Source organism: Phyllostomus discolor, chromosome 6 (genome assembly GCF_004126475.2).
Source record: "Phyllostomus discolor isolate MPI-MPIP mPhyDis1 chromosome 6, mPhyDis1.pri.v3, whole genome shotgun sequence".
Lineage (NCBI taxonomy): Eukaryota > Metazoa > Chordata > Mammalia > Chiroptera > Phyllostomidae > Phyllostomus > Phyllostomus discolor.
The window spans coordinates 163,040,898-163,064,086 of NC_040908.2; positions in this window are offsets into that span (position 1 = coordinate 163,040,898).

Consider the following 23,189-nt stretch of genomic DNA (forward strand, 5'->3'; position numbering starts at 1 on the left):
AAAGCTGAAAGTACCTAGGAATAAAGTTCACGAGAGATGTGAGAAGGAAACTAAATGTTTATTGCTGGACAGGTGAGAAAACTTGCATCAGGGAAGAGACACCATGTTTCCAGACAGCCAACCCCAGGTCTGCAAAGATGTCGATTCTCCTAAAATAAACCCATGACTTCAGTGCAATTTCTATAAGATGAAGTGGTGTTTTGGAAACGTGACAAAATGATTCCAAAGTTCATTGGGAAGAGTAACTGTGTAAAATAAATGATAAGCATCGGAGGGTAGATTTGCCTCCTTGGTATTATGAAAACAAAACAAAACAACTAAAGTCCTGGGAGCGGCTGGTACTGGCACAGGGGGAGAGGCCACAGCAGTGCAGGGCACGGCCCTACCCGCATCGAATGGGAACTTGGTAGATGCGAAAGTGGGATTGCAAATTAGGGAAGAGAGAGTGGGTTCAACAAATTATGCTGAAGCAATCGACAGTCATGTGGAAGAGAATGACTCACTGTACTTCAAAATATATTTCAGATGGGTTAAAGATTCAGGCCTTAAAAAAAAAAGCCCATAACGTTACTGGAAGAATATACAGAAGATGATCTTAGAATTTGGGGGTCGGGAGTATTCTGAGGCTGTCAAAAACCATAAAGGGACAGTGGGCAGTTTGGGCCAATTAAAAATGAAAAAGCTGTAAGACGAGAGATGCCATCCGCAAGGTTAAAATTCAAATGGCCAATTGGATTGATGGTGTTTGTAGGCCGTGCACACAGTGAAGGCGATAAGCACAGTACATGTTCATACGTGTAAGTCACACCTTTCTGATTGCCGCCCCTACTCCTGCACGCACCGTAAGCTGCCTGGGGGCAGGCATTGCTTCCGTCTTCATCCTGGACTCCCAGCACTTTGCAAGGTGCTCGTTGCTTGGTGCTCAGTATTTGCTGAATGAACAGATGCTTTGTGTGATTGAATGTGGAGGCTGGATTAAGGTCAGGCCGGAGGGCTGGGTACTACTGGTGGGGAGGCAAGAGCCCTACTTCCCATTGAGCAGAGGAGACGGAAAGCAGATTTGAGAGACATGGAGAAGTCAGAACAGATGGGATGAGGTGGCTGACTGGGTATCGTAGAGGGTGGAGGTGAGGGGTGCGAGGTGGGCAAGAGAGCCCCCAGCTTTCTTGTCTGGGCTGCAGCTGGCATTGGCTGAGACGGGGAGCACAGGAGAATATGCAGCTTGGGGGGAAGGCTGTTGGGGAAGGCCAGCTAGGTTTTGGACTAGACGGAGCCAGTGTGAAGTTGGACCCACAGGAATGAGGTGGGTCTGTGGCAGAGGGCGGTTGGTTAAACACAGTGGCTGCTGAGAACGTCAGGGCAAAACTAAGGGACAGCTTGGGCTGTAGAAGGTCGCTGGGGGAGGTTGTCTGGGAAGAGTGAAAGGAAAATCTCAAACTGGGGTGTGTGTGTGTGTGTGTGTGTTTGCTTAGGCCATTCCACACCTTCTGGGAAGCCAGCGTGTCAGAACTGGCAACTCCATGCTTCTAGAGTCTTCTGAAGCAGGGGCCTAGTCTTCGGACTTTTGTTTACCAGGATTCTGCCTGCTTCCCCTCGGGCCCCAGCCCCAGCTCCTCGTGACTCTGAGGAGGCGGGGAGTTTGGCGGGCCTCCTGGGACAGCCAGCCTCGGTGGGAGGGGCCACAGGCAAAAGAAGAGCCTGCGGCTTGTTTCTGTAGGACGCTGGCTCCGCGGGGCCTGGGGGCTGGAAACTGCTGTCCCACCGTGACTCAGCACTCTGCTGGTCTGGAGCGGCTGGGCGCGGGCTCCGAAAGTGCTTTGTCAAGGAGGGGCGGAAGGCTTGGCGGGCTGTGACTTAACTGTAGGGCCAGGGAGGGAAAGCACCCCACCCCCCTGCCGCTTCCTCCTGTGGCTGGCTGCCCAGGCTGGACCAGGAACAAAGGGGTCTAGATCACCAGGCCCGGCCCCACGCTGGGTTTTTGCTGGAAGGAGTGGGTGCCATTTCCCTACCCATCTATCTATCCCTCAGTGCTTTCTGGCCTTCGAGGGCGTTTTCAGCAGCTGTTGGGTCTCTCCCTTCTAGGTACTGGGCTGTGGGTTACAAGTTAGGGTTCCACCACTGGGAAATCACAGCCACTCAGAACGTGGAGGCTTAGAAAGGACGGCAGTGTTTCCAAATCACCGTGTTTTACAGAGATGGAGGTGGGAGCCCCATAGAAGGCCAGGGCTCGCCCAAGGCAGAAACCCACGCTCAAATGTAGGACTGGGCCCGTAGTGGAATATGACACGGTCATCGAAGACAAATTTGTTGCTGGAACGTGTCTGTGAAATGATGTTACGTGAGAAAGCAGAGCCCAGAGTGGTTCATGTGGAGCTGGTTACGCTGAAGGAAAACCATAGGACTGGAAGCAAAGGGGAGGATGCTGGGAGAGAATGGACTGAGTAATAGTGTTTTCACCGAATAGCTGATGTTTCACATGTCTGGGATTTCCCCGGAAGTTGCGTGCCAGAAATAAGGGTTTAGGAATTTGAAAATTGAGGAAAAACAAAACAACGCTGAATGAGATTTAGGTACATTTCTGAATGATGCAACCATGATTCAGAGAACTTGTCCTTAAGCCATTTTGTGAAAGCCCATGGGGCAATGCAGGCTCAAAGTGTGGGTGCTCAGGACCCCCCTTTTCCAGTAGGTTAAGGTCAAATGCCTTGACCTGGGGTGTTGGGCAGTAGCAGAGAATGGGAGGCCTCACCGCCCGCGTCTGTGGGAGCTCCCGAGGGCACAGCCCCACACCCGCACCTCTACCAGGTCACACACCCTGACCGTTTTCTGCTCGTCTGCCTGCCCGCTGGACTTTGAACTCCCTGTTACGCTGTGTCCCAGACCCTAGGGCAGCCCAGGGGCCCTTCCGGTTCTTCTGCTTGCAGCCCTCCAGCCGTCCTCTGGGGTCCTCCTGCCCTTGTGCCCTCATGCCCGGTGGGATATCTGGTGTCTTCCTCCGGACTGTAGGCCCCCGGAGCTCAAGGATCTTGCCTTTGCTTCTCCTGCTGCGTCCTTCCAAATGACCTCCTGGGTATCTGCCCACATTCTAGGCACTTCAAAGAGGTCACCTGGCCTTGCTGAACTTTGATTCCTGTGTTTATTTACAGTGTCTGGAACCAGTCCTCCCCCATGTTACCATGGGTGTCCCCCCCCAACTTTGGGTGTCCTCATCACCATAATTCAGGTTGTATCTTGTGACCTAGTACCTGGACACATGGCTTAAGCATGTCACACAGTCCGGGCTCAGCCATGCCCACCCTGGCCAGATCAGGAGAGGCCCTGCTCAGCAAGGGCGACATGTGGGGAGCAGTGGCCAGCAGCCTCAGAAAGAGGGCGAGCCTCGGGAGGCTGTATCAGCAAGGGCAGCCCGTTGTCTGCTGGTGACAGGAAACTTGAGGGAGAAGCTTGAGCACTGGGCTGCACAGAGTTTGGGGGTAGAGACCCCAGCTTTCTTGTAAGGGCGGGGGGAGGTGGGGAGGTGTGGTGCTGGGGAACTAGACCCAAGAGGTCAGCAGCCCTGAGGTTGTGGGGGGAGGAATAAAGGGCAGCTCAGGGCTCGCCCACCTTGGAGGCAGCAGAAGGAAGCAGCTGCAGTGAGCAGCCAAGTGACTCTTCAGCCACCATTGAAGGTCCCTGGTGTGCAATCTGGGCGAGTTAGTTTCTCTGGCTAGGCCAGCCGATGGGGCCCAGTAGTCAGCCGAGTGGAGTCCTCAGTGTCCCATGAGAGGGTCAGGACCCCCAAGACCTCACTGTTAGCCTGGGAGAGGCCCCGGTCAAGCTCCTTAGCCCCTGCCTGCTCTGCCACCTGCGCCTCTCCCCGATCTAACTTGTCTCCAGTCTGCGCTCTCTGGCCTTACAAAATGCACAAGTAAGCGCGCTGCTCTGCCTCCCACTCTCTAGGCCTTAGGGATGGGAGGGTAGCTCTTCCTTGTGGCCCCAGGCCCTGCCCACTTGTGGGCCACACTCAACCGGGTCTCCCTTTCCAGCCAGTCCCTGCGGCCCAGCAGCGGGTCCCCTCACACCTTGGGACTCGGCACAGCTGGTCCCTCTGCCCCTCTGCCCCACTGCCCTCCCCTGACTTTTCTGCCTGAAAAGCAACTGGGCTTTCAAACCCAGCTCACATATCCTCCCGAGGCTTCCCTTGCTCCCCCTGCGGAGTGGAGGATTTCCATCCGTGTGCCCTCCAGCGCTGCCAAGCTACAGCGAGCTACGGTGACCTGTTATGCACCTGCCTCCCACACTGCTCGGGGCGGGGGGGGGGTGTGCCTGTGCCCTACTCCTCTTGGCAGTGCCTCTCCCTTCCCCAGCTCAGGACCCAGCACAGCGCCAGGGTCACGGACTGCCGGGAACCACGTGTCAGATTTCCTCTGAGGCCCAGCTGTCGCCGTCCCTGTTACTGAGGGATGGGCCTCCCCCCCCCCAAACCCCTCCCCCCCCCCCCCCCACCTCACAGCTTTGCTTTTCCCATCTTAGGTAAGACCAGCTCTTTCTCTCTCCCACGTGGAAGATGCCGAGAATGCGTCTTTCGGGGGGTCTGAGGGTGGTTTCCCAGCAGGGACCTGAGGACGCTGTGACTGGCCGGGCCACGGGGACAGTGATGCCACGGTCACGGGCTCTCTGCTGGGAAGACGGGTTCCCTTCGCCTGCTCCCGCGGCCAAGGGAGTGTGTGGGAAGTCAGTCACAGGGGGCGAGGGAGGAAGTGTAGACAGATTGATTCTCCCTGCCCAAACACATGCCCCGTGGTTCCTGGAGATGGGACTAGCGCCTTCTCGGAGCCATGACCATCCCACAAACAGAACATGCCAGAGATGTCACGCAAAGCAGGCTGACACCTCACCATGGCCGAAACGACACCACCTCTGAGGAGGAGGTGGGGCAGGGAGCCTTGCTGAGCAGTCTCTCCTGCTCAGAGGAGGAAACGGAAGGTCAGAGGGGTTCAGTGACGGCCTCGCCTGGGGTTGCGCAGCCAGTAAGAGACAGGGGTGTGATTCAGACCCCGAGTCTAATGGTGGGATTAGTTAACTTCCCGGATCTGGGGCCCCGCTGCATCCACTGCAGTTCTGAAACTCAGCACTGCTGATGGTACCTGACCAGCAGCCATGGGCCCTGGCGGACAAAGGTTTTTGAGATTCTTGCTGCCTGGAGGCTGAAATATCCTTGCGGGTGGAGAAGAGTTCCTGCAGCCCCCAGTCCAAGCGAAGTCCAGCCCAATGTCCCAGAAAAACACAGTTTTCTTGGCAGCAGGACCTTGGGGCTGAGGCACGCGGGCCTTGTGCCCTTCAGAGTCCGGTGTGCTGTGTGTGGGTCTGCTCGAGGACCTGTGAGGGGCCCCGCACTCAGGTTTTGGGGGCTTGCCGGCCATTTGCTTAGCTTCTTTAGAGAAATGTCTATTTAAGTCCCTTTTAAATTGGGTTATTTGGGGGTTTTTTTTTGTTCTTTATATATTCTGGATACTCACCCCTTATTTGATATAGTTTGCCAATATTTTCTCCCATTTGATCGTTTGCCTTTTCAATCTGGTGATTATTTCCTTTTCTGGGCAGAGCTTTTACGTTTGATGTAGTCCCATTTGTCTATTTTTGCTTGTTAACTGTGGTTTGGGGTCGTAGCCAAGAAATCACTGCTCGTGTCATGAAGTTTACTCCCCATGTTTTAGGTCTTGTGTTTAGATCTTTAATCCACTTTGAGTTGATTTTTGTATATGTCTGCTTTATGCCAGTGCCATACTGTTTTGATCACTGTAGCTTTGTTATATGCTCCACAATCAGGAGACGTGACACCTTCTGCTTTGTTCTTCTTGCTAAAGATTGTTTTGGCTATTAGGAGGTCCTTTGAGACTCCATATGAATATTTGGATTTTTTTTTCCATTTCTGCAAAAATGGAAAAAATGCCATTGGGATTTTGATAGGGATTACATCGAATCTTTAGATTATTTTGGGTAGTAAGAACATTTTAACAATATTAAGACTTCCAGTCGGTGAACACAAATGTCTTTCCATTTATTTGTGCCGTCTTTAATTTTTCTCAGCAGTGTTTTATAGTTTACAATGTGCAAGCGTTACACCTCGTTGGTTAAAAAAATCACTAATTTTTTAAAAAAACCCTTTTATCATTGAGAACTTGCGATACTCACCAAAATGTAGAGAATAGTTCAGTGAATTTCCGTGTACATATTGCCCGGCTTAAGCAATGACCAGCCAGTCACCCTCGTGTCTTCTGAATCCCCATCCACTTCCCTGTCCGACCCTGGATCATTTCGAAGCAAATTCCAGACATTATATCATTTCCTCTCTCAGCCTTCCTGTGTGTATTTCTAGATGGGAATGGCTCCCCTTTTGAAACACACCCGAGAAAATAATTTCTTAATAACATCAATTTTTTAGTCAAATTTCATAATTCCTTACTGTTCCACATATGCCTTAAAAAAAAAAACCAAACCAACCCTAATTTGTTTGTCCGAATCAAGATCCGAACAAGATGGGCAAAGGCCGGTACGTCTCTTCAGACTCTTTGGATGGGTGTTCCCTCCGCTTTCTGCCCCGCCCCCCTGAGCACCGCCGTGGCCTGGACCTTGCTGACTACATCTTTGTGGTGGTGTTTACCGTGTTCCTCTGCCCCCTAAGTTTCTTGTAAATTGGAAGTTAAACCCAGAGGCTCGATCGTATTTTGAGGGGCACATCTTTTGGCAGAATTACCGGTGGCATGATGTTCTTTCATCAGGAAGCACATAATGTCTGTTTGTTGTTCTGCTCGTCAGCCACTGTGGGTCTGCTCACTCACTGGGATTCGCAAAATGGTGACATTCAAACCTGTCCTTCCCTGTTTGGCCGTTATGTGGACCGTCTCTACCGAGAGAAACTTTCCCCGGTCAGCTGCTTGGTTGCCCTGAGGCATAGTTCTTAAAGAAAAGACAGAATGAATACCTGATCTTTCCTCTTAACTTACTAGTGTTCTGAATACGCCAGTTCTCTAACATCCACCAAAGGTGACCAAAGAGGTTTTTTAAAATCATCATGAACTCCCGGATTTAAACGTCTATGACACGTTTCCATGAGCTGCAGTTATTATCTGGTTTGACTTCAGCCTGTCTGCCTGTGGGCCCAGTGGCAGCTTGTCTCCCTCACCTGTGACGTCTGTGGTACATGTTTTGCTTTCTGGAATGAGGGGCTGTTTCAGGCTCACTTTGTACTTGCGCTCCCTCTGTTTTGCAATGAGCTGTTTCTCCAAGGAGCTCTGGAGAAAGTGGTATTTAGAGGCCACCAGCTGGGCTCTGGAAGCACTCGTGGCTTCTGTGTTGTTCAGTCACACTGGGACTTCCCCGGGAACAGAGATAGGACTCGTTTAAAAGAAGAAATACGAGTTCATAGTGATCCTTTCCACTCCCGTTCAGAATTTTAGGGTTTTTGCTTAACCTTACAGCTTTTGTATCTGACTCGCCATTCTCCCCTGCCCCAAAGCTCAGTTCTCAAGCACACCTCTGTAGTTATTTAGTTACATTTTTTCTCCGTGGGGTACTCAACCGTCTTAGAGGAACAATCCCAATACTACCACCAAACAAGCATTACTGAAAACTGCTTAAAATTTTGCTTTTGCAGTTTTCTTCTGAAAGTAAACCTCACGAGAAAGATATAGTCAAATTAATGTGGGCTTTTTTTTTTCGTTTTTATTTTTCTATCCTCACCCAAGGACATGCTTATTGATTTCAGAGAGAGGGGAAGAGAGAGAGAGAGAGAGAGAGAAACATCCATGTGAGAGAGAAACATCGATGGGCTGTCCCTTACATGCGCCCCGACCAAGGCATGTGCCCTGGCTGGAAGTCGAACCCACGACCTTTCAGTTCCAGGATGATGCTCCGACCCAGTCTCACTGGCCAGGACAAATGGATGTGTTTTCAAGTTACTCGGGACATTTCCTGTCTGTGTGTTTATGCTACTGACTCATGATTCAGGACCACCTACTTTGTTTTGCTTTCAGTTTTTAGGAACTGCTTTTTAAAATTTAATTTAGTTTTATTAATTATGCAAAATACGCACACGGTCAAAGTCAAATCTGTAAAGCAGGATATGTTTTAAAGGGATCCAGCATCAACTTTTCCTCTACCCCGTTCCTTCTTTTTGTTCAAACCACCATTATTTATGTTTTAATTACTTAAAAAAATCTACATTTTATCTTTCTTTCTTAGATAAACAGTACTTTATACACACTCTTGTCCACCTCGTGTATTTTTGTTCGCAGTGTGTCCTGAGGATCACATTGTATCAGTATGTAGAGGCCTTCCTCCTTCCCTTTATTTGTTTAGTTGTGGTACAGTACATAAACACACACATAAAATACGTAACCTAAAACTCACAGTCTTAAACATTTTGAAGTGTACAGTTCAGGGCCATAAAGTACATTCACACTGTTCTGACCTTCACCACCATCCGCGTGCTTATTAGGACTATTTCCATAGAGAAAATCAAGCCTCCCCTAGTCCTGGTGTCTGCCGGAGGAAAGAGCGGCTGGCGCTGGGGTGTGGAGCCCCTGAGCTCATCTGTCCTACCCCTGAGGCCCCCCGGCATTTTCTGATACAGTGAAATAAACAAACTGTCATGAGCCCAGCCAGGGGCCGGCAGCTCAGAGCCCAGTGGGAGAAGGAAGCGGCTTGGGGCTGAGTGGAGACCTTGGGTGAGGGCGCCAGGGGACCGCTCTGGCTGGTTAATGAGTTACCTCGTCTGGCTCCACAAGTCCTGGGAGAAGAGATCAAGGCCCTCGGCCCTCAGCTGCAGGGGGTATTTTGGGCCTACGTTGCCAGAACAACTGTTTGGATTTGTAACTTCTCAACAGATTTGTGTCCAAAGAGAAGCAAGTTGAAGCTCTTGCGCCCGGACAGGAAGTTTCCTCATCTCCATCCTGGACATGCGGGCGTCAGCAGTCTGAGCGCAGTGACCAGGGCATCTGGCTCCAAGAGGTGATGAAAAGGGAACACAGGGCTGTCTCCTGAAAGCTCTGGGCCCCTGTGGAAAACCCAGCGGTGCCCCAGCCATGAGCCCTGCTTGGCCACAGCGACACGCAGATGGAGGAGATTCCCCGCCTCCGTGATCACCTCTGTGAGGAACCGGATGAAAGGGGAGCGGGTCCTAAGAGATTCCCCAGAGAGCTCCCTGGGTCTCCTGGTCTGGCAGTTCAGTGTACCCCGGGACTCCTGGATTTGCTGTTTCCTCAGCCCCGAGGTTCTCCCCCCACATCCTCCCTGGACTCGTCTTTAGTCTTCCCCTGCCCCAGAATGAACCACACCCCTCCCCTGGGGCCTCTGCCTCTGCCACCCCCTCTGCCTTCGACGCCCCTGTCCCAGTCCTCTGCAAGTCCTCCTCGAACACCTCCATCACACCCTTTGACTCTGACGGTGCTCCTGACTCCAGCCACATCCCCCTTATCTCCCTACTCCGTTCTGTGGTTGGGCCTTGTCTCCACATGCCCTTGGCAGGCAAGGACCACCCCCATCTTCCCCTCTGTGTCCATAGCAGGGCCTTAGACAGAGCTGGGCATCCGTGAAGTGACTCAGAGTCAACACAACAGGATTCGGAGGACCCGAAGCTCAGGAGGCCACAGCCCAGGGCCTGCCGCAGGTCTCTGGGTGGCAGGCAGAGCTGGGATTAGAACCCATGACTCCACTCGAATCCTTCTGCTTCCCAGTCCCGACGAGGGTGCATTTTCTACCCCACTCACGTGGTCTCAGTGTTCTGTGATTCTGGCTGTCAGCCTTGTCGGGGTTGTCACACCTGCTCCCCCGGGGTCGGAAAGCTCTTTGTGTGTAACGTTACTACCCTTGACCCACGGCCCGGAAAACTGGTGCACCACAGCCCCCAGGAACATTGGGACACACACACATTGCAGAAGGCTCAGAGCCAAGTGCGTGGGATTTCCAGAGGAAGTGAAAGCTTGACCTCAGCACCAGCCAGGACACCCAGGCCAGCTGGCCACAGCCCCTCCCCACAGCCAGCTCTGCCCTACAGCCCAGAACAAGTGTACCTCCCCCGAGCCAAAGCTCAGGAGCCCCTCAGCGGACAACAGAACTGGGCCCCCTGTCGGTGCCACTGGACGACGTGGCCCCGGGGGTCTGGGAGGTCTCAGAAGGACTGAGGCCTGGCCGTGGATCTTGCACTTAGAAAACAAAGAGCCACCCCCGAGTCTGTTTCTCAAATGAGCCCTAGGGCAGCCAGGAACGGGCAGGACAGGCCAAAGGTGAAAAGCCAGCCGTTCCTGGACAACTCGGAAGCGGTGTCATGCCTGGTCTGTAACCGGAGCTGAGAAAGGACGTGCCCACCGATAATAATTTTGAACAAGAGTCAAGGCAGCAGCTGGCCTGCGCCTCCAAAATCCAATCTGGAGAAAGAAAACAGTGCCAAGAATGATGGTATTCAGGCCCCCTCTCCTGCTCACTCACCCCCTCACTCTCCGAAATAACTCTTCCCACCCACGGGCACCAGCCTTTTCTGCCCCGTGACTGGTGCGTGGGGGCAAAGGGAGAACAGGCTGCCTGACTGTGTCTGGCTGGCTGCAGTTGCAGGTCATGGAGTGCAAGGGGGTCCAGGTTCAGAGTGATGCTCCCCAGACGTCATCTGCCAGTCAGTCCTTTGGGGTCTTCCGTTAGCTCCCACCCCAGGGGACCTAAGCTTTTTCTCTCCCTCAAAGCACACAGCTGAACTCAGAGCCTTTTCTTCGAGAAGGCTTATGGGCGTGTGTGTGTGTGTGTGTGTGTGAGAGAGAGAGAGAGAGAGAGAGAGAGCTTCCCCAGGGGAAGCGACTCCCCGGCCAAGACCCCGTTGAGCCCGTTTTCGCCTCTCGGACTCGGACAGGTGGCTGGGATGGCGAACAAGCGGCTTTCACCCCGTGAGGGGGGGCCCAACGAACCCTAGACTTTATGTATGAAGAGTTGTGTCTTTATTCTTCCTTGTTCAAACTTCAGTCACCTCCAAAGTACTCTCCAATCCATGCAATACACCTACGGAGGCCTTTTTTCCACCGCTCAAAACAGTTTCTCAGCCGGTTGATTTTGATGCCTTTTAGGGCTTCTGCCATTCTTTTGATTCACCTCTTTCACATGGGCAAAATGTTTCCCTTTGAGGACTTTTTTTCAGTCCGGCAAACTGAAAAAAAAAAGGTTCATTTGAGGTAAGATTGGGTAAATAGGGAGGGTAGGGCACAGGGGTCATGCTGTTTTTGGTCAAAAACTACGGGTTGCTCAGTGCGGTGTGGGCAGGTGCGCTCATGAATCACCCATCATGAGATGGGCAAATGTGTTGAAAGAGTCTGCAAAAAAATTCACCGAAGCTGAACACAGCCTCTCACAACAGCGCCAGCTGGCACACAGATGCAGATGGGATCCTAGAACACTCACCTAGCAGGGAAGCCTGTACTACCAGGGGCCTGCGCTCCGGAAGATGACTGTGTTTTGGGAGCCCCTCCTCTTGCACTGCAGGGCGATGGCGAGGAAGGAACCACCAACACACATAGCGACTTGGATGAACCTCAAAGGCCTTACGCCGGGTAAAAGAAGCCGGTCTTAAAAGGTTCTAACTAAGCTTCCATTTATATGAGGTTCTTGAGGACCAAACTGAGGGGAGGGGCACTAGATTGGTGGTTGCCAGGGGTGATGAGGGGGGAGGGGCGAGGGAGAGCAGGAGAGAGTCTCAGAGATAATGGAACTGTTGTGTGTTCTGATTACGGTGACCGTTACATGAATCTATACGGATGCTAATTGGAAGGACTGTACACCAGAAAGGCTCGATTTTATTGAAGTGATCATTTTTCAAATAAAACCCTGAAAAGTTAATGATAATAATAACGGCTGCCATTTGCTTCCCACACGCCCAACTCTGTGCTAGCTGCAATACATCCATTATCTCTCTTTTCTCTCTCCAACGGCCCACTTGGCATTCAGGTCATGCAGCTTGCTCCAGGCCATGTAGTAAGTGGCAGAGCTGAGACTTGAACCCGTGTCTGTCTGACTCAAGAGCCTGTGGTCTAACCACTGTGCATGGGTGCCCCATTTAGGGGCAGGAGTGGGAAATGATACCAGAGTCTGAGACCCTGGCTTGGAGAGAGCGCCAGAGAGAATCAGGTTTTCTTCTAACGAAGGGGAACTGCCAGGGGGGTGAGGGAGGGCTGGCCCCGGTAGTGGACGGGCCCACAGGGTTGGATTTACAGCCTTCCGCTTCAGATAACTCTTGGAGACCCAGCTCCGCTTCTCTGGCTCTGCCCCAGGGTGGGGGGGGTGGGTGGGTAGCTGAGTGAAACCCTGTCCACGAGAGGCTACGCTCTGGAGGAAAACCAGGGTTGGACTGTTGTCCCAGAAGAAAGAGTTCGTCCACCGGCACTGGCAGAGCCAGACACCGAACTCGGAGCAATATCGACCGTTTTATTATGCACGGCGGCACCCGAGAGAACGGGAGCCGGGGCTAAGGCTCGAAAGCCTGAACTTCCTGATGGCATGTAGGGTGCAGATGACACAGGGCACAACCACGACGCGTCGCGGGGTAGGGCCTCGGGGTCACGCTGTGAGCTCATTGGTTGGAGGTAAGGTGAGGATAGTGAATCATTTCTTCAGGTCTTTTTTTTTCTTCAAAGGTTGTATTCATTTTATTTTTAGAGAGCCGGGAAGAGAGGGAGACAGAGAGGGAGAGACACATCGATGGGCGAGAGAAACGTCCATTGGTTGTCTCTTGTGCGTGCCCTGACTGGGGACCAAACCAGCGACCCAGGCCTGTGCCCTGACGGGCAGTTGAATCAGCCACCTTTTGCTCCGAGGGATGTTGCTCAGCCAACTGAGTCACACCCGTCAGCGTCGTTCCTTCACGTCTTGAGGGCGGTTCCAAGGTCTGTTGTAGTGTCCCTCTGTCCGGTTTCATGGGAGAATAGCCAGGGGGCTGTTCCACCTTGAGTCCGAGGAACTAAAAGATAACTCGGGTCAAGGTGTTCTGTTGAGCCAGCCAGAGGCCTGGACTGCGTGGTTATCAGTCAGGTCCCCGCTCTTGTCTTTTGCCGTCTTGAAGGTTGCTGATTATGGGGCGGGGGAGAGGGGGGGCTAGGTCTCTGAAGGACACACACACACACGCACACACACGCACACACACACAAAGAGAGATGGGTTTCTAGAGATAGGATTAAAACTAAATTTAATCAAGGTTGTAAGGAGCCTTGGTTTCACTGGTTGCAGCCTTCTGCCCCCAGGCCAGGGGTGGAAACGTGGGGATTTTTCGATAAAGGGGCAGTTCTTCTTCCTATTTATATGTCCCATAGATGGGCTTCTTCTCCTCTTTTTTTTTTTTAAAGATTTTATTTATTTATTTTTAGAGAGGGAAGGGAGGGAGATAGAGAGAGAGAGAGAAACATCAATGTGTGGTTGCTGGGGGTTATGGCCTGCAACCCAGGCATGTGCCCTGGCTGGGAATCGAACCTGCGACACTTTGGTTCACAGCCCGAGCTCAATCCACTGAGCTACGCCAGCCAGTCTTCTCCTCTTTTGTTACAGTGTTTCATCCGTTGGCCCAGGCAGGTGGGTGAGGGACCACTGACAGGCTGCCTGGGAATCAGAATCAGTGAGGCTGTCCCACGGAAGGGCCTGGAACAGTCTGTGCTCACTGGGAACGGGCTGTCCCTGGGCTTCTCAGAAACACAGTAATCCCGGGTGCTGAGGGGCAAGTGTCATTCTGGGAAGTTCCCACCCAACAGGTCTTGGTGAACGGAATCCCGAACCCCTGCAGGGCTGAGAGCCGCTCAAAATCACGAGGCTTCCCAGCAGTCAGGTATGGTGGGGGGTGGGGGCTGGGGGAACGCGGAAACGAAGGTGAATCAGAGGAAGATCCCGCCTTGGGCAAGGCAGAGTTAAGGGAAGGGTCCGAGTTCCTAGGCCCTGCTGACCTGCAGCCAGCTCCCTCCAGCCAGCTTCCTGCTGGGGGTGGGGGGGGGTGCACCACGTGGCTCAGGATGGTGAAGGGGGCAGAGCTCAGAAGGCTGGGAGTCCGGCCTCTGAAAAGTGTGAGTTCAGCTCTTTCACACTCCCCGGGAGGCTGAGCGGCTGGGAAGTTCCCATCACTTGCCTCCTGCCTTTCCTGGAACTCTCTGAAGAGCCAGGCCAGAAAGGATCTGCCCAGGGGTCCCCGGAGCTGCAAATCCTCTCTCTCCCTGCCCCCCTGCACTGTCATCTCCCCTTGGGGTGACAGCCTTCGGTGACGGTGACGACAGTAACAGGAGTAGGGTTGGGGTTGAGTGACTGTCATCAGTGTCCCAGGCAATGTTGACCTCCTTGCCTTACCCGAATTCTCTCGACAAGTCTGGGGGGTATTCTGTTGGTTTTACGGGTGAAACGGGAGCGAAGAGGCCGAGTAACCTCCAAGGAGTGGCAGGGCCACATTCCTTCCTTCCGAGAGGGCTTGTTGCCCTCTCACCTGTTTCAGGTAAAATCCACACTCTACACGGCCCACAGGCCCATTAGTGGGGTCTGGTCCCCACTAATTCTCATCTCCCTTTAATGTTTTAGCCAAACCGCACCCCCGGGCCACCCTTTGCCTGTGCTGTTCATTCTGACTGTAAACTCCTGGCCCCTCACTCCTACTCTTCTTCTTTTTTTTAAAGGTTTTTACTTATTTATTTTTAGAGAGAGGGCAAGGGAGGGAGAAAGAGAGAGAGAGAGAAACACCCATGTGCGGTTGCTGGGGGTTATAGCCCGCAACCCAGGCATGTACCTTGGCTGGGAATTGAACCTGCGACACTTTGGTTCACAGCCCGTGCTCAATCTACTGAGCTATGCCAGCCAGGACTATTTATTTATTTTTAGAGAGAGGGGAAGGGAGGGAGAAAGTGAGGGAGAGAAACATCGGTCAGCTGACTCTCAGGGACCGAACCTGCAACCGAGGCATGTGCCCCGACTGGGAATTGAACCGACAACCCAGTTGCTTTGCGGGGTGACGCCCAGCCACCTGAGTCACACCAGGCAGGGCCCCATTCTTCTCTGCTAATCCCTCTCAGGGCCTCCAGGCTCAGTTCCTTCCTGTGGACACACATGTTAGAGGTATAGCGAACATCTCATGTGGGAGGCCGTCCTACCGACCTGAACTTTCCTGTAAGTTTGAAATATTTCATAACTAAAACTTAGACGACCATGCATGTCCATCTGCAGGGCACTGCGGTAAGGGAAATAATGGCCTCCCCAAATGTTTGGGTTGTTCCTTATCCCAGGACCTGTGAGTATCTGACATTACAGGCAAAAGGGACCTTGCAGATGCAGTTAAGTGAGGGGTTTCGAGACGGAGGGGTTAGCTGAGAGAGGCAGGCACCTGAGAGTCAGGAGACGAGAGTGGAAGCTGGACTGTGAGTCCAGGCGCATGGGCAGCCCCTGGAGACGGGAGGAGTCAAGGAACGATGTTCCCCTGGAGTCTCCAGAAGGAACGTGGCCCTGTTGGCGCCCCGGCAGCCCCTGTAGGACTCGTTTCAGACATCGGACGTCCAGGACTGCAAGATAGGAAACTGGTGTGGTTCGAAGTCACTGAGTTTGTGGCAGCCTGCAGCAGCAGCCATAGGAGATGAAGGCAGGCACAGTGAGCAACTATGGTGTTGGTGGTGATACGGTTCCTCAAAGCAGGAACAGGAGGCCCAGGAGGGCACGGCTGGCCCTCCCAAGTCCTGACTCTCCAGCTCCTTGCTTCCGCTAGAGCCAGTCAGCTCTCTGACTTCAGCGGGAAAGTGAAGATGCCAAAGGCCAGTGGAACCAAGAGCCCTGACCTGCGTGGTCAACATGGAAACCCCGTCAAGGCCTCAAACACCCAGTTCCTCCGGCTACAAGACACAGGGTACTTCTGGTCCAGGGTTTCCTGCGTAGGCCTTCTCTTCTGGGTCGTGCAAATGAAAAGACTGATTTTCCAGCAGGTGGACAACCACCTGCTTCTAATCAATCCCTCATACTACTGCCTCAATGTCCTTGTTCTCCTGCTGCCATGGAGGTTGCTGGTCAGAGAACTGTGGCTTCTGAACTCCAAGCCGACTCACCCACCCTGTGAGCACCCAGGCTGCACGATGTGGGTTCTGTGGGAGAGGGGATGGGATCCTTTTGGAGAGTCTGGCCCCACTCACCTGAGGAGCTTACAGTCCAGTCGGGGTACGTGCGACATGTACCTGGACAGCCGTAGAACAAGGCGGGACGTGACTGTAGCAGGGGGAAAGGGGTCTGAGATTCCACACTTACTAATTCAGTTCCTTGTTTAGGCTCCAATATCATTTCCTGTCTGCCCACTTAGGCTCCAGACACCGACAATATGGTCCTTTGTCTTGAAGGAGCAAAGCGCCCAACGAGAGAGACAAAAACATGGGCCACTAAAAACCTCACTAGCAATACCCAGTGGCACTGGGAAGGATGGGAGTGTCCTTGCCTTGCTGAGACAGGGACAGGACTCAGAGAAGAGAGAGCAGGGACCGCTGTGCAGGGGAGGTGGCCTCAAGATCTTGAGCGGGGAAAGGCATGGTGGCATTCTCAGCCGTGGGGGTACAGTCAGAGATGTGGGGGGGGTGGAGGACAGAATGAGATGAGGTATGAAGGGGCTGACAGAAAAGGTGCTCGCAGGGATGGGCGGCTCAGGAGGGGCTGGCATTAGCCAGGTTTTGTGTTGGGAAATAATCTATGTCTGTTAAACCCATGACAAACCACGTGTCCATTTACTGGCATATCTGTGTCCCCGTAGAACCTGCTCAGCCTTCCCTGGCAAGTCTGTCAGGGCAGTGGGGAGCAGGGACTCAACAGGGAGCATTTGTCCAGGGCACAGGCCCTGAAAAGACAAGATAGGGAAGAGACAGCCGACAGGATGGGACGGTCTTATAATTGAATGTGCTTGCTCTGGTTGGGTAGCTCTGTTGTTTAGAGCATTGTCCCAATACGCCAAGGTTGTGGGTTCAATCCCTGGTCTGGGCACATACAAGCGTCCACCAATGACGGCATAGATAAGTGGACCAAGAAAGTGATGTTTCTCTCTCTGTCTCTCTGTCTCTCTCAGTCTTTCTCTCCCGCTTTCCACTTCCTCTGTAAAACCAATCAATAAAAAAAAAAATGTGAGGGGGAGGGCTAACAAGATGAACTCAAGTGATAAGGGTGAACTGCCAGGGCTGAGGAAAGGAGATTATTCCCAGGAAATGAAAGCGACACCCAGAAGGAGTCAGGTGCAGGCACCTTCCCTGGAGACGTGATCTGAACTTCAGCAAGACGCAGCCAGGACTATTTTGTTGGCGGTTGCATAGTGGGAGGGGGCTGCCCCCTCCCTTGATTCCCAGATGGGAAGGTGGGAAGAAGGTAAAGCGGGGCGGGGGGGGCTGCCCTCAGTGTGGCTGAGCCTCTGTGGAGGACAGGGGGCAGGGGCAGGGAGGGAAGGAGAAACAGCATTGCACAAAGCCGGCACCATATGGGTTTAGGATGAATGGTCAGAGAAAAAGAAGGGCTAGGAAAGGAAAGGCAGATGCAAGTCATTGAGTATGAGAGGGACAATGCAGAGATGAAAGCTGGAGGCAAGAGAGGAGGAGGGGAAAGCATGAAGATAACGAACCGTAACCAAGATGGGGTACAAAAAAGACCAGCGCGCAGAAAGCACAGGGTCTGAGGACAGTGGGTCCTGGGAGAGAGCAACAAAGGCCCCAAAGGCAGCGCAGGCTGCACCCAGAAGCAGGTCCCCAGATCTGGTCACACAATGGGGACCGAGAGCATCTTCCAGACCCAGTGACAAGCGCCCTGCTGCCCAGCTGGGCCGGGAAACAGGTCCTGCGATCAATGGAATGTTCCCTGGACACAGTCTCCACACACCGCAAGCCTGAATGAATGAGGAGGCCTTTCTCTGTGGGGTGAGATGGCCAGAGGGTTTCACGCCAGCAGGGATGGAGGTAACCAGGCCACGGAGGTGAGCGCAAGTCTCCATCGAGGTGATTCTGGAGCCTGAAAAGTCAAATGGCAGCATCTGGTACAACAACACAGAATATAAGTCAGAGCCTAGTCCAGTTACTTGTATCATTTCTTAAAAAAAAAAGATTTTATTTATTTATTTTTAGAGACAGGGGAAGGGAAGGAGAAAGGGAAAGAAATATCAGTGTATGAGAGATACACAAATCAGTTGCTTCTCACATGCCCCCAAATGGGGACCTGGCCCACAACTCAGGCATGTGTCCTGACTAGGAATCGAACCAGTGAACTTTCAGTTTGCAGGCCGGCACTCAATCCACTGAGCCACACAAGCCAGGGCTGTATTGTATCATTTCTGATAGTTGCACCTGATCTGGACGAGAGTGTCATGTACCTTACAAGGGACAGTATGATGTGGTGGCTGACATGCAGGCTCCATGCTCTACTGACCTGGGTCCATGTATCTGCTCTGCTACTAGCAGAACCTTGGCCTCAATGTTGTGATCTGTGAAATGGGTACAATGATTACGTGCACCTCATAAGGTGGTTGTGAGTATCAAATGAGAGCATACACATTAAGACCTTAGAACAGTGCCTGGCGCATAGAAAGTGTTCACTCTATGGTAGCCATAATTATGATTTATCGGAGTTCATTAACCCAGGAAGTAGAAGGAGGCCCTGCGATGAGGGAGGAGAAGTAACTTCTGAGTCAGCTGCACGCATGGGCTGCCTACTGAAGCCGGGGTGTTGGGTGTGGCCCTTCCTGGGGATCCACAGCGTTTCAGAACCCAGAGCCTCATCCGTTCACAGCGCCTGCTCTTGGGGGGATTATGCCCTGGGATCCCAGCCTAATGGCTCCTCTGCCTCGGAGATCTGTTCTCCAGTCTAGCAGTTGGACATTTGAAGAAACAAAATCAAGTTTGGGTTCTGTTGCTTGCTAGCATCGTGACCTTCTTTGTCGTCAGTTTCCTCCTGTGGCTCAGAGAGCTGATGCGAAGATCCGGGGAGGAAAATGACTCAGGACAAGCAAGGCTGGGCCCGGAGCAGCACCATGTATAAGCCCGTTTGTAAGGGGACTGCAGCCCCACCTGTGGAAGACGCCCTCGAAGGTGATAGAGAAAAGAGCTGCAGGTAACATCTCTGTGAACTGGAAGCGAAGAAGTGCTTCTTAGAAAAAACTCCAAAAGCACAGTTCGGCACGAGGCTCTGCATGAGTGTGATCCCTCCAAACAGACGACACAGTATAATATAGTGAACAGGTACCAGATTAGGAAAAGGTATTGCAATATCTGAAGCCCCAAAGAAACTAATATCTTAAATATGCAGGAACTCATGCATGTCAACAAGCCAGAGAGAAGATCCTAATGGGAAAATGGGCAAAAAGTATGAATCGGTAATTTTCAGAACAAGGAAACTAAAGGAGTAAACAAATAAGTGGAGAGATGTTTATTGGTTATAAGGTAATTGCAAATTAAGCCAATGAGGCATTCCTTCCCACCTATTTGGCAAAAATGTTTAAATTGAATAATGTCACGTGGGTTAGGGACGGGGAGTTATACGCTCCCTATATTACTGGTGGTAAATGGGGAGGTGGTGTGGCCATTCTGCAGATTCTATCACCTGTCTATCATCTGTCTGTCTGTCTGTCTATCTATCCATCCATCCATCCATCCATCCATCCTGCAGTCTCTCACAAAGGGGCCTAAGGACACATACAAGAGGTTGGTCATCATAGCACAGGGCTGCTTGTGGAGACAGGAAAGTGAATACAATCGGGGCCCTTCCATGGGGGAATGGGTGGGTGAAGCATGGTAGCTGCCTTCTGGGTCATCACACAGCCGGGAGAAGGGGGCAGATGTGCAAAGCCATGCAGGTGGATTTTCCTAACGCCGTGCTGGAAGGAAAGGGGCAGCCTCCTCACTCACCTGAACATATCTGACGTAAAGATAGAACACATGCAGAGAAAACAGCCACCTGGAGTTCCCGAAACACAGACGAGATCATACATGAAACCCATCAGGACGGTTGTTTATAGGGGAAAGGACAGTGGGAATTCTAATGAAAGGAAATGGCTATTTAAAAAGGGGGGCACAAACCAAGGATTTAGCACAGAAACTGGCATGCAGTAAGCACCCCCGAAGTCTTAGCTATTGTGACTTCACTAGAATAGTCCAGAGTCAGAGAACACTGTTTCCCAAGCACATGTTAAATTTATGAGGAGGCAGGGTCCAGCTAAAAAGCAAAAACTTCCACTCTGTGAGAAACAATATCTAAAGTATAAGAAGAGCCACAACCTGGGAGAAAATACTTGCAATAGGCACACCTGATAAAGGCTATGTCCAAAATATAAATATAAATATAAAACTCAACAATAAGAAAACAAAAAATGCGATTATAAAAAAATGGACCAAAGACTCGAACAGACACGTCACCAGAAAAGATACACAGATGGCAAAGAAGCACACGAAAAGATGCTCCACATCATACATCATCAGGGACATGCAAATGAAACAGCAACGAGATGCCACTACACACCTATTAGAATGGCTGGAATCCAGAACCCTGACAGCACCAAATGCTGACAAGGGTGTGGAGCGACAGGAACTCTCATTCGCTGCTGGTGGGAACGCCAAGTGGTGAAGCTGCTTTGGAAAACAGTGTGGTGGGTTTCTTACAAAACTAAAATACTCTTACCATACAACCCAGCAACTGTGCTCCTTGGTATTTACTCAAAGGAACTGAAAACTTACGCCTATGTCCATACGAACCCCTGCACACGGATGTTTATAGTAGCTTATTCATAGTTGCCAAAACTTGGAAACAACCAAAATGTCCTTTAGTAAGTGAATGGATGCATAAACTCTGGTCCATCCAGACTAATGGAATATTATTCAGTGCTAAAAAGAAATGATCTATCAAGCCATTAAAGGACTTGGAGGAATCTCGCCCTGGCTGGTGTAGCTCAGTGGATTGAGCGGGGGCTGTGAACCAAAGGGTCGCCGGTTCGATTCCCAGTCAGGGCACATGCCTGGGTTGTGGGCCAGGTCCCCAGTGGGGGCCACATGAGAGTCAACCACATATTGACATTTCTCTCCCTCTCTTTCTCCTTCCCTTCCCCTCTCTCTAAAAATAAATAAAATCTTAAAAAAAGACTTGGAGGACTCTTAAATGAATATTATAAAGGAAAGAAGCCAATCTGGAGAGGCTATGTATGCCATGATTCTAACTATATGACATTCTGGAAGAGGCAAAACCGAGGAGACTTTGAAAAGGCCAGTGGGTGCCAGAGGTAGGGGAGGGAGAAATGAGTAGGATGAGCACAGAGGCTTTTGGGGACAGTGAAATGACTCTGTACGACACCATAGTGGTGGATACATGCCACTGCATGTTTGTCCAGACCCATTCAGGGTGGGGCCAAAGTAGGTTTACAGTTGTGAGTGTGAAAAATAATACAATAATTAATAGATAATAATGCAAGAATAAACTGTGTTCCACATACACCACCAGGAGCGGACCCAAAGGTGCATTAGGAGCTGGGAGGGATTACGATGTGTTCGTGCAGGTTCCTTATTGGTAAAACTATACCATTCCGATGGGTGACGTTGATCATGGGGGAGGCCGTGCGTGTGTGGGGAGGGGCAGGGGGTGTCTGGGAGATCTCTGTACTTCCCTCTCAATTTTGCTGCAAACCTAAAACTTCTCTAAATAACCGAAGTCTTAAAAAAATAAAAGGAGGCAGTGCCCGGACCTGCCTTGCCTTGGCCGTTTTCCAGGAGCCTAGAAGGGAGCATCTGGTGATGGGTGTGTCCCGAATGGCCGCACACAAGCTGGTTAGTGTCGGAGTCACCGGCAGGACGTTCTGGCCCTCTCCCGAAAGGTCAGAATTAGGGCCAACCACACATCTCCTTTCCTACAGAGAACTCAAGCCCCAGATGCCACCTAGCTGTCCGTACGACACCCGCCTCTCCCCACCGCCCATCAGTGGGAGAGTTGTTGAAATCGGAATTGCAGGCCCTCACTGTTGAGTCTGGAAGTTTCCACCCCAGTCCCCGACCTCTAGGAGGGGGAGGCGCCTGTAGGGTTTGTGGGCCCAGGAGGGGCAGCACTCTTCCAAGTAAGCCGGGGGAAGTGAGTCAGCGCCTCGCCACGGCGGATTTCAAAACAGAAGACACTGCAGACCTCACGGCGGGAAGAAACCCATTGGACGGTGTCGCTACTACTTCAGAAGGGCTGAAGTCAGCAGAGCCGTCGGCAGTCAGCAGACACGCACAGGACAAGACGTGACAGGCTTTGTTTTGGCCACACCCCTCTCAGGCCTCACGAGTCAAGGCAAAGCGAAGAGCCCAGACAGCATGACTGGCAGAAAAGCGACCGTTTCTTTTATTGTAAATTTCACAAAGCCACGTCCTCAACACGCAAGGCGGGCCTTCATGTCACTGGGTGCGCAAAGACCGAGTCAGCTTCAGGTCAATGACCCTGCCCACGGGAAGCAGCCTGCCTGGCACACGTCTGTGCCTCAGGAAGCCGCCGCCCTGTTGCGTCCTTGGCTCTCCGGAACGTGCCTCTGCTGCAGCTCCTCCTTCACTCTCGGGGGCCACAGGCCTCCTGTCTGAACTTCAGGGCAGCAGTGGTCAACCCTGGTTGCACAGTAGCATCACCCGGAGAGCTTTCAAAGATCCCAGTCTCACCCTGGCTGGTGTGTCACAGTGGATTGGGTGCCGGCCTGAGAACTGAAAGGTTGCCGGTTTGATTCCCAGTCAGGACACACACCTGGGTTGTGGGATGGGTCCCCATTTGGGGGCGTGCAAGAGGCAACTGATCTATATCTCTCTTGCATATCAATGTTTCTCTCCCTCTTTCTCCCTCCCTTCCCCTTTCTCTAAAAATAAATGAATAAATAAAATCTTTAAAGATCCCAATCCCGGTCACTGACCCCAGAATCGCTGGGAGCTGGTGCAACATCAGCATCGGTTAAGATCCCCAAGGTTTGAGCAGCACCCACTTTGGAGTCCTGCTTAGAGCACATAATCAGTAAAGATTCATTAAACAGAGCATGAAGAGGGATTCCTCCAGCGGGGGCCAGGGGAGGCCCTTGTCCTGGGCATTTCACTGGGACAGGTTACAAGTGAGAATCATCTGCCCAAGGCACAGGCTGGCTGGTCCTCACGTCCCGTGGGTCCCACGGTGAAGTGGCTTTGCTGAAGGCCCAAATGGGACCCAAAAGCCTCCAAACT